Genomic DNA, 5893 nt, shown 5'->3' on the forward strand with positions numbered 1-5893 from the left:
GGAAGAGGTTCTTGCTGTTGTGGGAGGACAGCAAGAGCACTGGATGGGTGGCTGCAGCCCTTGACCCTAAATCAACCCCTTCCTTCCTTGGCCTTCAGATCCCACAGCTGTGCAGTGGGCTGTCAGTGATGTGGAATCTGCTGCTTTCTGCCAGCATCTGTTCTCATGCCAAAGTCCAGAACCTCAGCTTTCATTTGGGAACTTCTTACCTGTTTCCAGTCCAAACATTTCCAGAGGGCTGATGCTACGTTCCACCTGCCTTGTAGATGGGCATATGATCCACATCTAGCCAATCCCATGTTACATCCTATGGGTGCTCTGATGGGTTCAAGGGCGATGCTATGACCCAAAACCAGGCCAATGACGTTTATTTTATTTTATTTTTTGGCCATGCTTTGCACACGGGATTTTAGTTCCCCGACCAAGGATCGAACCTGTGCCCCCTACATTGGGAGCGCAGAGTCTTAACCACTGGACCACCAGGGTAGTCCCATCCCCTCATTTTCAAAACTGCTATGGATTTAAAGCACACAAGATGATTGTGATATGAGTGGCCTTTTCAATATGACTTCTTTGACTTAGAATGTTTTCAATGTTTATCCATGTTGTAACATGTATTATCAGTGCTTCATTCATTTTTTTTTATTGTGGTTAAAAATACGTAACATGGGGATGGGGGGCAAGTGGAGGGAACGGCCCAGATGCACATCATTCACGGACCCTCTGGACTGGAGGGACTCGTGAGAGCCGGAGCCCAGAAATCCGGGGATGGGTAAGACACAGCGTCCCCTCCAATTCCCGTAAGCACCCCTTGCTCCATCCTGCGCCCAAATACCTCAGTTAGGCGCTCTCCCCACTCTTTACACTCCAAACTCAGCCGGGACAGACCTCTGCAGCCGCCGCTCCCCACCCTGAAGGAGAAGCTCAGAGGTTCTGTCCCCCTTTCCTCTGAGGGACTCTTTTTGGTGACCACAAAAAGATTTGATCGCTCAGGACAAAGCTGGTAGAGGACAGCGGGATGGCTGCGCCGGGCGTGCCGCGCTTCCTCCTGACCTTCGACTTTGACGAGACTATCGTGGACGAAAACAGCGACGAGTCTGTCGTGCGCGGGCTGCGGCGGGCCAGCGGCTGCCTGAGAGCCTGCGTGCCACCTAGCGCGAGGGCTTCTACAACGAGTACATGCAGCGCGTCTTCCAGTACCTGGGCGAGTAGGGCGTGCGGCCGCGGGACCTGCGCGCCATGTACGAGGCCATCCCCCTGTCGCCCGGCATGGGCGAGCTGCTGCAGTTTGTGGCCAAGCAGGGCGCCTGCTTTGAGGTTATTCTCATCTCAGACGCCAACACCTTTGGCGTGGAGAGTGCGCTGCGCGCCGCCAGCCACCACGGCCTGTTCCGGCGCATCTTCAGCAACCCTTCGGGGCGCGACCCTTGCGGGCTGCTGGCGCTGCGGCCCTTCCACGCGCACAGCTGCGCTCGCTGCCCCGCCAACATGTGCAAGCACAAGGTGCTCAGCGACTACCTGCGCGAGCGGGCCCACGACGGCGTGCACTTCGAGCGCCTTTTCTACGTGAGCGACGGCGCCAACGACTTCTGCCCCATGGGGCTGCTGGCAGGCGGCGACGCGGCCTTCCTGCGCCATCGCTACCCCATGCACCGCCTTATGCAGGAGGCGCAGAAGGCCGAGTCCAGCTCCTTCCGCGCCAGGGTGGTGCCCTGGGAAACCTCCACCGAAGTGTGCCTACACCTGCAACAGGTGCTGAGGACGTGGCCTGCAGAGGGCACCCGGGCAGGGAGGGGTGGGCGGTGGGGGTCCGGAAAGAGAAAGCTAGTTTTATTACTCCCTCTCCCTTTCGTTTTGGTATATCCCTCCGGGATTTCCTGGAATCCCAGGGTGGTCCATTTGGGGACTGGAGGAGGGAGCTGGGAGCTGTCCCCATCTGTGCAGTTAACCCAGCTCGGCTGCCTCCCCCAGTTCCACTGCAAGCGAATTCCAGAGTCTGGCCGCGCCAGGGTAGCGCGCATATCTGAGCAGGCAGCAGTGTTTCCAAAAACCTTGTCCTCCCAGCTGGGAGGACGGGGTTCCCTGTCAGGGTAGAGAAGGAACATGTCTCGCCGCGTCATGGTTAACTGTTGCCTTGGGCTGCATGGCCTCCATCCTCCAGTCTTCTGTCCAGGGGACCCAGGTCCCGAAATGTTCCCCCCACCCCGACCTCCCCCGCACCGGATTCCCTGCGGAGAGAGGTGGCGCTCCCTGCCGACGGTCCCAGGCCTAGATCTTGCTTTACCTACTGTGACCCTACACTACACTCCTTGCCTCCCTCCCCGCCCCAACCCTGTCAGCATCCCCACAGGAAAAAAAGCTAGAGGGAACAGTCACCTCCTGTTGGTGGAAAGAGGTAGCACACTATCCCGGGGCTCGGGTCTGGCCAGCCAGGGACCTCACAGAGCCCGAAGATGTCTCCTCGCACCCCAGCCTCGTCTATGCAGCAAGAAACCAGGGACTTAACCAAAGTCGCCCCACTGACTGGGCCCTCTGAGTCCCCCTCCTCCCGTATGGAACAGAAAGCCATGATGCTTTAAAGCAGAGCCAGTGGAAACCCAAGGCCCACCTCCCTCTTTTGGTGTTTCAGAGCTAAAGGAGGTGAAGGGGCAGAGGTGAGTGAGATCTCTCACGCTGCAGTCTGAGGGATGAGGGCGAGGTGATCTCTGCTCTCAGAGAGCCCCACTTAAGTGAGGGAGCTGGTCCCCACTCTTGGAGGAGTGCCCAGCTTGGGGAACCAAGCCTGAATACACAACAAAGCAGGCAGAAGGCAGAAGAGCAGGGTGCAGCCCACCTCCGCAGAGGGGCACAGGGGTCTAGTGTGGAGGGCTCCGTGAGCACCGAGGAGATGGGAGAGCGGATGGACACAGGGGTCTAGTGTGGAGGGCTCCGTGAGCACCGAGGAGATGGGAGAGCGGAGGGGCACAGGGGTCTAGTGTGGAGGGCTCCGTGAGCACCGAGGAGATGGGAGAGCGGAGGGGCACAGGGGTCTAGTGTGGAGGCTCTGTGAGCACCGAGGACATGGGAGAGCGGAGGGGCACAGGGGTCTAGTGTGGAGGCTCCGTGAGCACCGAGGAGATGGGAGAGCGGAGGACACAGGGATCTAGTGTGGAGGCTCCGCGAGCACCGAGGAGATGGGAGAGCAGAGGGGCACGGGGGTCTAGTGTGGAGGCTTCGTGAGCACCGAGGACATGGGAGAGCAGAGGGACACAGGGATCTAGTGTGGAGGCTCCGCGAGCACCGAGGAGATGGGAGAGCAGAGGGGCACAGGGGTCTAGTGTGGAGGCTCCGTGAGCACCGAGGAGATGGGAGAGCGGAGGGGCACAGGGGTCTAGTGTGGAGGCTCCGTGAGCACCGAGGACATGGGAGAGCGGAGGGGCACAGGGGTCTAGTGTGGAGGCTCCGTGAGCACCGAGGACATGGGAGATTCTGCTGCTTAGGGCAGGCAGAGGAGGCTCAATTAGCGGGAGCCGTACAAGTGGGCTGCCTTTCAGTCCCTCGGCCCGCTAGCCCTGCAGGGCAATCATCAGGAGGTCATCAGAATTGTATTCAAAGTTGGCACTTGCAGCTGGAGACCCTGTCTTGCATGGCGTAAGGGTCCCCTGTGGATAAGGTCACGAAACTCCCTGGCTTCCAGTACTTTCCTGTCTCCAGCAGGCCTCTGGGTACCTCCTCTGTCTTTACCAGGACCCATTCCCACTGCAATGGGGGGAAGGAACAGACACAGCTCACAGCCCAGGAGGCGTGTAGGACTGGTCCAGTCTTGACTGGAGCAGGCTTTGGAGTGGTCTCAAGAGGCTCACTGAAGGCGGTGCCTGGGTCAGCATCCCAGAGATCCCAGGCTGTCAGCAGCTGGCCTGCACATAGTTCCCGGGGAGGAATCCAGACCCCTCTGAGCCGATGCCCTCACACCAGCCATCGGAGTAGCGGCGGGTGACGCAGATAATGGTGCCCTCAGAGAAGGAGAGTTCGTTGTCCTTCTGGCACGTGTATGGGTACAGTGTCACTACTGCACGGCGGGAGGAGAGGGGTGCCGTGAGATGTGCGTCCTGCCCCGCCACAGGGATGCTTGTGCCCACATACTGGACTCTAGGGGGCAATGTTGGGAGTGGGGCAGGAGATGCCTTCTTCAGAGCCCCAGGACTCCTCCCCAGCTGAGCTAATATTCAGTATCAGGCCAGCTGCTTCCCTCCTCTGTGGGGGTGCGGTGGGGTGGAATAAAAGGCTCCACAAGCGTGACACAGGCCATCCCCTCCACTCCAAGAAACTTCAGTGTCTGAGAGCAGGGCCCCAGGATCTGCCCATGTTTTGTAATCTGCTTTCAGCCCCCGTTCACCCTGGTCCTCCCACAATGTCTCTAGCAGGTGCTGGAGGTATTGCTCGGTAGGTGCTCAGTAAATACAGTAACATTGAACAGTGTAGACTTGGCCGACTGAGCCTCGGGCAAGTCACTTAGTTTAACCTCTCAGGCTCAGCTTCATCTGTTAAATGGGAGTGTGAAGATCCTAGGAGGTTAAGTAAAAGTGAGAAAATGGATGAGAAGCTTTGACTCTGGGGTCTGGTATAAAGCAGGGGCTAAATTATGTTAACCCCCCCCCCCCCCACATAACATAACATTTGCCATTTAAATCATTTTGAGCGTACAGTTCCATGGCATTAACTACATTCACGTTGTTGTACAAATATTCTCAGCATCCACCTCCAGAACTTATTCATTTTCCCTATGGGAAATTCTGTATCAGTTTCTCTAAATTTTTGCCAACACTTGTTAGTTTTAGCTTTCTTGATTGTGGGCCTTCTGGTGTGTGGAGGGGTATATGGCGCTGTGGTGTTAACTTGCATTTCATCACGACTCATGATGATTAACGTCTCTTCATGTGCTTGTTGACCATTTGTATGTCTTCTCCGGAGAAGGGTCTTTTCAAGTCCTTTTTCCATTTCCATTGTGTTGTTTGCGGAGTTCCGCCAAGCGCTCCTCCTGGCGGCGTTGGTGGCGGTGAGTCCAGCCTGGAGCGGTCTCCGCGCCGCGGTGCCCCGCGCGCCGGGGTATCGTTAGCGGGCTCTCAGGAGAGGAGAGGCTCGGCCCGCGGCGCCGGTGCCCGGAGCGCCAAGATCGTGCTGTGCCGCGCGGACGCGGCGCCGCCGGGGCGGGTCTTGCTCGGCATTGGCTGCGGCTCACCTGAGCGCGGCGGCGACTCTCCCGGAAGTGGGCGTCCCGGCCAGAGCGCACCTGGCACGGGGGGGTCCTCGGGGCTCTTCGCCGTCGGCGCCGCGCGAGCCGGCGGTGTTCTAGGGAGCCAGCGCGCGGCGGCTGGGAACGACCCGTCCCGTGGGTCTCTGGCACCCCAGCGGCATCCGAGCGCGGAGCGGAGGGCAGCGGACCGCAGGTAAGGGGACAGGGGCTCGGTGGGGTGGGTGGAGGAGAGAACGACGAATTACACCAGAGCTGTTTGGTACAGTCGCGAAGCTCCCTAACCTGGCGGCAGCAGGAAGGGCTCGCCTTTGGAGTAAAGGCTTTGAGGACGAGCCCGAGCCTACCCACTCCAGTTTTACAGTACATCTGCGGGTGTAAAGCTCACTCGTGCGCGTTTTTCCTAAGCAGCCAAGTGCCCCTCCCCGGCGATGTCTCTGCAAGCAGAACCTGAGAGGGGCCGGGTGCCTCGAGAGACTCGCCCTTGGCCCATGGGAAGTCCAAGGGATTTATCCTGCATGGTGATTTCACGTGCTGGGACCCCCCCGCCCGCCCCCCGCCAACCCCCACTCTGGCCAGCTGGCCCAGTCTTGGTTACTGCACTTCTCCAGCCCCGCCGGCCCTTGGCCAGCTGCTGGGATGGGAAAGGGAAGGGTGTCAGAA

The 5893-nt window shown here is 59.0% G+C and overlaps 1 pseudogene; it reads left to right on the top strand.

Moving 5' to 3' along the window:
* Positions 1-1018: 1018 nt before the first annotated feature.
* Positions 1019-5426, top strand: LOC136136952 (phosphoethanolamine/phosphocholine phosphatase-like; annotated as a pseudogene).
* Positions 5427-5893: the final 467 nt, after the last annotated feature.

Source organism: Phocoena phocoena, chromosome 17, assembly GCF_963924675.1.
Source record: "Phocoena phocoena chromosome 17, mPhoPho1.1, whole genome shotgun sequence".
Lineage (NCBI taxonomy): Eukaryota > Metazoa > Chordata > Mammalia > Artiodactyla > Phocoenidae > Phocoena > Phocoena phocoena.